Below are 10,570 nucleotides of genomic sequence, written 5' to 3'. Positions count from 1 at the left end.
AGACAGCAAAAAAAAAAGAAAAAAGAAAAGAAAAGAGACTTCCACTAGTTGCCCATTGACTTTCACAAGTACACCATGCTATGTGCCCCTCTGTGGTGGTTTGGAAAAGAATGGCCCTTAAGCACAGGTATTTGAATGCTTGGCCCAGAGGATGTAGCATGATTAGGAAGTGTGGCCTTAAAAAATAAATAAATAAATAAAAGGAAGTGTGGCCTTGTTGAATGAAGTGTGTCACTGTGGGGGCAGACTTTGAGTTCTCCTATGCTCAAGCTAAACCCAGTGTGGCACAGTCTCCTTTTAGCTCCTTCTTTAGCACCATTACCAGGGTTCACAGCATGATGAAAATGTACTAAACTCCTGAAACTGTAAGCCAGCCCCAATTAAATGTTTTCCTTTATAAGAGTTGCTGTGGCTATGATGCCTCTTCACAGCAATCAAACCCTAACTGGGATAACCTCCCCACTGACAAATAAGTAAATGTAAGTTTTTAAATAACAGATATCAACATACATCATATACAAAGGTCAATGGTTCATGACATCATTAATGGCTTGGATCCTTGATGATCTTTTGCTTTGGTCACTAGTAATGTCATCTATACTCAGAAGCTGATTCCTCTTGGGGTCACAGCCAAATCCCTAGTAATAAAAGAGAGAGAAAATGTACATCTTCCAACAAGTGTCTGTTGTATCTTCCTTGAAGTGTGCTTGGGTCATTTTAGGTCTGTCCATGAGTACAGGCCCTAGCAGGTGCTGGCCATCAGCTGGCTGTCTCAAATGAGCAGGATTTCTATATGGAATAGAACTGGGGGTGGGAAGGAGCTAGGGAGAAAGAAATCTAGGTTCCATTAAGAGCAGGACCACTCACTGAGTAAAGCACTAGTCACCAAGCACAATTGTCACAAAACAATTTGAGTTTGTTTACCCTGGACTCACCTAGTGGGAGGAGAAAACCAACTGCAACAAGTTTTCCCTTTGTTGGTAACACACTCTAAAACCATGCACCTATATACATGTGCACACAAAAAATAAACAAGGAATAAAATAGCTAAAATGTTATAAAAGGGACAGTACCACTTGTTAATTGGGCAATGTGTGGTGCCCTTACATAGGTGCTTAATAATTATACTTTTTAAAGATTTATTTCTTTTATTTATAGGAGTACACTGGTAGCTATTTTTAAACACCCTGGAAGTGGACATCGGATCTCATTACAGATGGTTGTGAGCCATCATGTGGTTGCTGGGAACTGAACTCTAGAAGAACTTCTAGAAAAGCGGTCAGTGCTCTAAACTGCTGAGCCCTCTCTCCAGCCCCCTTAATAATTATTTTGTGAAGGAATGTTATAAATTTAGAGCATGGCTTGATGCTCCTGGGAATTCTTGTGATACTGGAAGTACATCTACTAACTGTGTGTGTGTGTGTGTGTGTGTGCAGGTGCATTTGTGAGTGTGTGCATGAATGTCTGTCTGTCTTGGGGGGATATAGAGTGGCTTCCCATGCATTAGAATGCCTTCCACCTCAGGAGCCTGTCATTCATTGCAGCAGCAGAAGAACATCGCCAGATGTCAGCTTCTCTCAGTCACCTTTGCTCATTATATTTCACATGAAGTTGTGCAGCAAGAACATAACAGAAATGAGACTGAGTCAAATATATACAACATACAGGAATAGGCTTACGTGGGGGCTTCTCTTCAAGCTGACCTAGAGAGGGATCAGAAGCTACTCTTCAGAGGGAGTGGCAGCATTTGTTGCTTTCAGGGAAAGTTGAGGTTTGGTAACCTTTTATGGGCCATGGGTCTGGTTTTGGAAGATGTTTTTCTTCCTTGTATATGGTGTAGATTGGGCTGAAAAGATGGCTCAGTAGTTAAGAGCACTGACTACTCTTCCAGAGGTCCTGAGTTCAATTTCCAGCAACTACATGGTGGCTCACCACCTTCTGTAATGGGATCCAATGCCCTCTTCTGGTGTGTCTGAAGACAGCTACAGTGTAATCGTATAAATTTAAATAAATAAATAAATAAATAAATAAATAAATAAATAAATAAATGGGGCGTAGATTTCCTGAGCAGTCCTAAATGCTACTGAGCATCTTCTGCTTCTGATGCCATCATTTTCCCCAGATGTCTCTGTAGATTGTCCTGAAGCTGTTTGTATTTTAATTTTAATTCCACTTCCCCAAGGAGGGCTGCCCAGTCACATACTCAAGAGGTGACTTCATCTGAACCTTCCCATTTTAATTAGTAAAATTAAGGAAAGCCAGTGACTGGGCAGAGCGAGGGAGATGGAGAGAGGAGAGGTCTCAGAGGTCAGAGGACAGAAAGTAGAGACTGTGACAATATGGAGTTTTCCAAGGACCAGCTCCACCCAGGTGGGATTGATTGGTGTTAAAAAGCCATGAACATTAAGGATTTTATAGGTCTAATATAGAAGGGTAGTTTATATCTTTGCCTATTTGATGAAATCTTGTGTAGAGGGTTTGTGGATTGAGAGTTGAATATATAAACCTGTATAAAAAGCTATCTGCTGTAGAGTTGTATTTCTGTGGGATTTTGGGGTAGAGAAACACCCCAGGACAGAGGTGGAGAACAGGCAGTAGAAAATCATCAGGGAAGGGAGTTGCGCAGACAAATTAGGCCGTGGTGGCAGCTCAAACCAGGTGCCAGAGGTATGAGGGGCGCCATATCAGGGTCGGGCCTGAGGAGTGAGACCTCAGGGCTGATAGTGAAATAAAGTATTTTTTAAAAATTTTTAAAATATTTACTGCAACATGTCTCTGTATCTTTCACAAATGTCTCTGCCTTCAGACTTGCTTTGGGCATTATGATAAGGAGAAAAGACCTCTGATGGTATAGCTGCTGAAAAGGCACAAACATTGATACAGAAAAGTTATCAGCTTCTACAAGTGACAAATCAAGTTAATCCTGAATCACAATCTTGGGCAAAATTTGTACTACATTTATTTATGTGTGTGTTTGTGTGTGCATGTGTGCTGTGGTATTAGCAGTGAGGTCAGATAACAATGATCGAGCCAGGCATAGTGGCATTGGCTTTTAATCCAGCACTTAGGAGGCAGATGTAGGTAGATCTCTATGAGTTAGTTAAAGGCCAGCCTGATCTTCATAGTAAGACCCTGTTTCAAAAATAAAAACAAGCAAGCCAACAAACAAAACAAATTGTGCTTCCCCAGAGGGAAGCGTGTAGGAATCATCTCTCTTTCAAGTCCTCAGGCCATCAGGTTTGATAGCAAGCACCTCTACCCACAAAGCCAACTCTCTAACCTCCACAACACATTTACAAAATAACCAACATACCTCCATGAAGAATCAAGTAGAATCTGATCCAAAAGGGACAGAAACAATGTAAAGACAGACAGCAAGGCTTCTCCTTCCACTCCAGCCAGCCATCACTCAGATGCAGATCCCTGTCAAGAGCCCATGGACTCAACAGAAGCAGTCTTCCAGTTTCTGTTAAGTAACCTAGGCAACTGTTATCAAGGCCAGCATGGCAGAGGTGTTACCTTTCTTTAGCCAAGCTTGTGGCAAACTTGGCTGGTAATGGATTGCCCAATTGTGAGATCTCAAAATCTTGGGGTTTTAATCAGCAAATATCAAGAGTTGTGCCACGTGTGATATCTGAGTTGATCCTGGAAGCTTACTAAGGATGTCTCATGGAAGAAGATGTGGATTGTTGCTGTTTGCTGGGACAAGGCAATTGTGCAGCCTCGGTTGCAATTAGTGCCCCAGGACTGACAGTAGTGTTTTGGAGATGCCAGTCCCATGAGATGACCACCAAGAACAGCATCGACAGTGGAGAATAGGCAGCTGGAGCCTAGAAGACAAGGTGTGTGCTACAAAAGGCAGAGCTAGAGAAGTGACCCAAGCCCTTGGAGGAGCCCAGAAGTTCCTAAGTGGATTCCCAGACATTGATGGTTAGAGATTGATTTTGCTTTTGATTGTGACTGTGCCCTGATATTTTTCCCTCTTGAAGGAAGAAGTGGAGCCCACAGTTAAGACTATAAATTATAAAAAGACTTTGATTTTTAAAAGAGACTGAATATTTTAAAGGTATTGCAATTTTAATATGTAAGAATTTGTAAAGACTATGGGACTCTTAAGGTTATTTAGATATTGGAGATGAATAAGAAGGTAAGGACTGATAGGGTATGTGTATGTCAAGTTGACAAGGGGCCAATTGTACTGGCTGGTTTTGTGTCAACTTGACACAAGCTGGAGTTATCACAGAGAAAGGAGCCTCAGTTGAGGAAATGCCTCCATGAGATCCAGCTGAAAGGCATTTTCTCTACTAGTGATCAAGAGGGGAGGGTCCATTGTGGATGGTGCCATCCCTGGGCTGGTAGACCTGGGTTCTATAAGAAAGCAGGCTGAGCAAGCCAGGGGAAACAAGCCAGTAAGTGACATCCCTCCATGGCCTCTGCATCAGTTCCTGCTTTCTGACCTGCTTGAGTTCCAGTCCTGACTTTCTTTGGTGATGAACAGCGAAATGGAAGCTGAATAAACCCTTTCCTCCCCAACTTGCTTCTTGGTCATGATGTTTTGTGCAAGAATAGAAACCCTGACTAAGACAGTAGGGGCTATTGGGTGGGATTCTACTGAGTCTCTTTGAATTCTAGCTCCACCATTGACAGGAGATGGAGCCTTGAAGACATCCAATGCTCTGGCTTTCCTTTTTCATTCTGTAAAATGGTTATAATTAAAGCACTGCTTATCCTGCTTCTAAGAACAAGCTTTTGAAGTCCCCCATGGCCCTGAAATTGTGAGTTTGAAGAATTGAGGCCTGTGATAGTTAACAGTGATTATCAACTTGTCAGACTCTAGAACTGCTAGGAGACAAACCTCTGGCGGGCCTGCGAAGTGCTTCTAGATTAGGTGAACTGAGGTACTAAGACCGGCTCTAAATGTAGGTGGCATCACTCCATGGACTGAGACCTCAGACTGGACAGACAGAAGGCAAGCTGAGTGCCAGTTTTCTCTTCTCTGCTTCTTGACCAGGTGTGAAATGTTCAGCTGCCTCCAACAGCCAATGCTATGCCTTCTACCCCATGAGGACAGTACCTTCAAACCGGAACCAAAGTAAGCACTTACATTCTTTAGCTGCTTTTGCTGAATATTTTGTCAAACCAGTAAGAGGTGTAAACAGAACAAGCCCTTCCAGAGAACAGAGGGGAAGATGAGGCCACATTAGCTATAAGTGTTAAAGATCTCATGAATACAAGCTTTTAGGGGGGTTACTTATTTATGTAGATTTCTCTCTCTCTCTCTCTCTTTCTCTCTCTCTCTCTCTCTCTCTCTCTCTCTCTCTCTCTCTCTCTCTCTGTGTGTGTGTGTGTGTGTGTGTGTGTGTGTGTGTTTACCCATGTGCAGATAGCCACAGAGGCCAGGAAGGGGCTCTGGAGCTGGATTCATAGGTGTCTGTGAGCTCCCTGGCATAGATGCTGAGAACCAAACTCCGGTCCTCTGTAAGAAAAGCAAGCACTCTTGATCACTGAGCCATATCTACACTCCATTTTTTCCTAAAATAAAAAGAGACACAAAATGCCTTTCATTTACTACATAGCAGGTCAGAGCTATCCGATGAATGTCTATCCTGTTTCATAACAGCATCAAGACCTCCTTCCTTTCTAGTTTTCCACAATGTGCTGAAAATCCAGACTGTAGATGGGGGAAGAGCGGAAAGAATAAGAGGTTTTCCCTGTTTGGTTGGCTGCTTGGTGGATCCTGAATTCAGGATATTCTTTTCTTTCTGTTGGTTTACTTGGCCATTGTTGTCTCTGTTCCCCAGAGACTCAGTCTCAAGGCACTGAAAAAAAACCAAACAAACCCCATGTACCATCTGCCCTTAGCAGGTGGATTCCTCCTCTGGGACTAGAAACCCCAGGGAAACATCACCATTAATCCACTGACCAAGGAGAGATCTAGGCCTTGCCTGTTTGCTCCTTCATGTTAGCTCCTCACCTCTGATAGGCCCACATGTCCACAAGCCTGTATCCACACACTGCTGCTGTGGCTTACTTTGCATATCGGGACCACTCTCACTGTCTGTCTCCTCCAGTCCTAACCAGAACACACAAGGCAGTCTAGATGGCAGCAAGCCTGATCCATCGTTCTCTGAACCCCTCACAGCTGACACCCGTTGCCTGTGTTCCCTGAACTGCTCTTTTTTTTTCTTCCTTCCTTTCTCTTTCCACATTTTGTTTTAACTGCAAGGGACACCTACTCCACCCCAATCCTAGCTGTTTTCCCTTAGCCTTTATTTTTATTATTTTCTTTTTGAGACAAGGTGTCTAACTCAGGCTGGCCTCAAACTCCCTATGTGGTTGAGGATGGCCTTGAACCTCTGATCCTCCTGCCTTCACCTCCTCAGAGCTGGGATTATAGATGCTTTACAGCATTCATAGTTTATGAGGTTCGAGGCCTGCTTGCTCGGAGATCACTCTACTAGGACTACAGCCTAAGCCCTACTTTGCCTAAAAATATCTCACATTTAACATCTCTGAGCTTGGGTTTTCCTCCCATAAACCAAAGAATAATAGTACCTGCTTCCCAGGTTATTGAAAGGAATAAATTAATCCACAGGAAGATCTGTGCCTAGCAGTTCAATAGATAGACAGTAGCCATTATTATGTCTTCTGAGGAGCCTTGATCTTGAACCACACCGCTCTTCATGGCTCTGTGTTTGTTTAATATTCCCTCCTTTTCTTGTCCCAGCCCTTAAGAAACGGGATCCAAAATGACTTGCTAGAATGTGCATTCCTTGAGAGTACATACAAGGCCATAGTTATTCATGTCTCTTCTCAGTGTAGGCTCCGGAACACCGAAGGGACCTATCAAATTTTAGTTGAATGAACGTTCAGGACATGAAGCTCTTTTAGCACTGAATGAAAGTCCTCCCAGATAAATCATGGAGACTCTTTCCCACTAGGGCTTCTGATAAAATACCCCTGAGATGTCTGGCCTTCTGCCACACTTTTTAATAACTAGGGATAATCATGTCACCCCACTGGGTTAGTGGCATGACAGGCAGAGCCACTTCCTCTTCTTCACTTAGAAAGGGGGAAGGTGGGGGGAGGAGACCTTAGTCGTTGCTGTCAATCCCGACAAATGAACAGCACTATTACACACTCCAGAACTCAAGCAGCAGCACCTAATTAGGCACAGGTACAATCAGCAGCAAGCTCAGGAGCTCACGGTAGACTGTGAGTGGCTCATTTGCACTGCAGAAGAGATGGGGATGCTGATTTGCATGCAAAAAGGGCCTCAGAGATGCTCAATTAAATAAGGGCATTAATATTTTTAAGGCTCACTCCAGGTAATGCCTTTTTTTTTTTTTTTTTTTCTGAGAAAAGGGGCAGGGAAGTTGCCTAGATGTGTGACTGAGTACAGACTTACTAAGATTTTGTCTTGTTTTGTATTCTGATTATAAAAATACGCTCACACTATGAAAACCTCGAGGAAAAATAGACAGTAAAGAAAGGAACTACCATCGGCAATAATCTTAGGACACATAGCTGTCTTCCACTGGACTCATTTACACACAGTAACTCACAACTTACCTTTCCCAGTGATTGGTTTTGAACGTTAAATTTATGCTCAGGCTTCTCAAGTAAGTGTCTGCTGTCTTCATCATCAACTTCAGACTAGATGTCAGAGTCAGAACCAGAGCCTGAAGATGTTTAATGCTATCAAAACTTTAATATGTACATATATACATACACACACACATACACACATACATACAAACACATATATACACATACATACATAAACACACAGTACATACATACATCTGTTGCAGTAAATATTAAAGAATAAAAATTGCTTATTTCTTTATGAGCCTTGTGGTCTCACTCTACCGTTGCTGTTTCTAGTACTGAGCTGTGAGCAGCTCTGTCCCTCGGTCTGATCGGACCCCGCCATTTTGTCCTCGAGACTCCCTTCCCTTGGAGGTTTTACTCTGCCTGTTGCTACCTTCATCCCAGGGTGCTTATATACCTCAAATCCTGACACAAACGCAACTCTATAGCCCGATAGCTTTTCATACAGGTTTATATATTCAATTCTCAATTCACAAACCCTCTACACAATAAGATTACATCAAATAGACAAAGATACAAACTGCCCTTCTATATGAGATATTAGACCTATAAAATTCTTAAATTTTCATAGCTACTTAATGCCAATTAAGCCTACCTGGATCTAATTCATCCTTCTGGATCTCCATCTTGGAGTTTTCTCCTTGTTCTCTCTCTCCTACCACCTCTGACCCTCTCTCTCCACCTCCCTCGCCCCTCCCAATCACTGGCTTTCCTTTATTTTACTAATTAAAATGGGAAGGTTCAGATGAAGTCACCTCATGAATGTGAGAGTAGGCAGCCCTTCTTGGGAAAGTGGAATTAACATTAAAATACGAACAGCTTCTGGACAATCTATACACACCCATACATATACATACATGTACATATACATACAAACACATACATACACATACATACATACATAAATACACACATACATACACATATACACATACATACACTCATACACATATTCATACATACATAAATACACACACATATACATATACATACACACATACATATACATACATAAATACACACATACATGCACACACATTTAATCCCTCAGCAAGCCTTAGCTAGCCTTCCTGAAATTACTGCGGGTTCACCCCTTCCTTCTCTTCCAAAGTACAAGAGGCCACTATCTCCTGCCAGGATATTTTTGTCAGAGCATTTCTGTCCCTGTCTTTTATTTTCACTATTCTTTGCAGACAGAGTAGTATCTTGTTGTTGCTTTTAGGCCTGACACATGAAAGAAAGACTGTAAAAAAAAAGAGAAGAGAAAAGAAAAGAGAAGAAAAAGGGAAATGAATAACCCAGGGTTCTTGATTACACAGGTACCTATATCCAGTTTGTTTGCTGCATAAGTCATGTCTGGAGTGTGAAGTTTAAAATAGTCCTCCAGCCTGCACCCAACTAGAGCAAGCTGGATTTTTTTGGTCAGTTCACAGTTTTTGTCTTACTGACCAAAGTCAAAATTACATCTTTGATCATTTCACATTTATATTCTGGTATAAATTTTCACACTATGGTGCAAATGAATAAAAATTATCACTTGCAAAATATTTTTCTCATAACTTAGTATTCATCTAGAGCCTCTATGTTGTTTAATGACTGAAAACTCAAATGTACATGATGCTAACATTCTTTTTTTTTTTTTACTTTTGTGTATGTGTATAAATGGGGGGGGGCACACATGTACCACAGTATACACGTGACCTTTAAGGACATCTTTTAGAGGCTGTTTTTCTCCTTTCACTGTGGGATCCAGAGGTGAAACTCAGCCTACGAGGCTTACACAGCAAACATGTTTACCTGCTGAGCCGTCTCACAATCCCAAATCTATAAAATTCTACACCCATCAATTCCTTGTAATTTACTCTTTCATTTACATTTAAATTCGGTCACTTTGTGTTTCCTACCCCCTTCTTCTCAGGAAGACTTACTTAAGTTTATAGAGGTAGTGGACTTCAGCATTTAATTTATCCTGGGATGGAAAAAGTAGAGGAGACCTGTTTCTGCGCTGTTATCTGCTCTAACTGGAACCTTAAGAACTTGGCTCCAGGAGGTGTTGATAGACCCACATTTATAAACTAACATGGTCTCAGCTCTACAATCAAAGCCAAGGATAAATTGCTCCAGATAACCCTTGTTTTATCCTCTGGGTCCCTCTTGGCAACACAGGAAACTTCTAGACTTTTCTACGATGGTCTGCCACTTTGGGTCTTTTATGAACCTTACATCCTTTCTACTTCAGCACTGGGTGCTTCTGCCTCTCCAAGAAGTTCAGCTCAGGCTTTCTCCATCTGGTTAAGTGTTACCTCCTTCTCCTGGCACAGGGAGGGGTGGAGCAGGAAGGAAGAAGGTAGGCCCCTGTCAGTCTTTGCAGATGCAGAAAGCCACAGTTCCCAAGGCCACACCCTCCACAGGGCAGCTTATGTCCAGGGACTACATGAAGTGAGGTACTGAGCTCCAGTCATTAACCCACAACAACCACAACAAAAAATGGTGGTGAGTCATGTTTACTCCAGCGTCCCTCCTCCCAGGCTTAGTCTTTAGCCTCTCCCCTTGCCCAGTCCTGCTTACTTCCGCTTCCTGTCTGAGGTATTAACTGCTAGTTAGGATTTTACACACCAACATCATCTCAGAGTGGATTCGTAGAGACCCTACCCTACCATATCTGAAAATATAACCCATGTTTGAGACCCCTCACAGAAATACTGACTACAACTCTCTCCATTTTCCCTATCCCCTCTGGAAACTACACCATTGGTTTTTCTATAGCATCACTCAGAATCTCCTAATCTTTGGACACACACACACACACACACACACACACACAACTCTTTTAAAAGGAATTTTTTGTACCAAGCCTGTCTCCTTTCACCTGGTCTTTGAAATGGTGCCTTTGAGACTCAAGGTTGAGGTTGTGGCCTTCCTTCATGAGGTAATGATTTGAACGTCTGAGTGCTAC

The sequence above is a fragment of the Micromys minutus genome, assembly GCF_963924665.1.
Source record: "Micromys minutus genome assembly, chromosome: 28".
NCBI classification, from domain to species: domain Eukaryota; kingdom Metazoa; phylum Chordata; class Mammalia; order Rodentia; family Muridae; genus Micromys; species Micromys minutus.
This window is presented reverse-complemented; position numbering follows the sequence as displayed.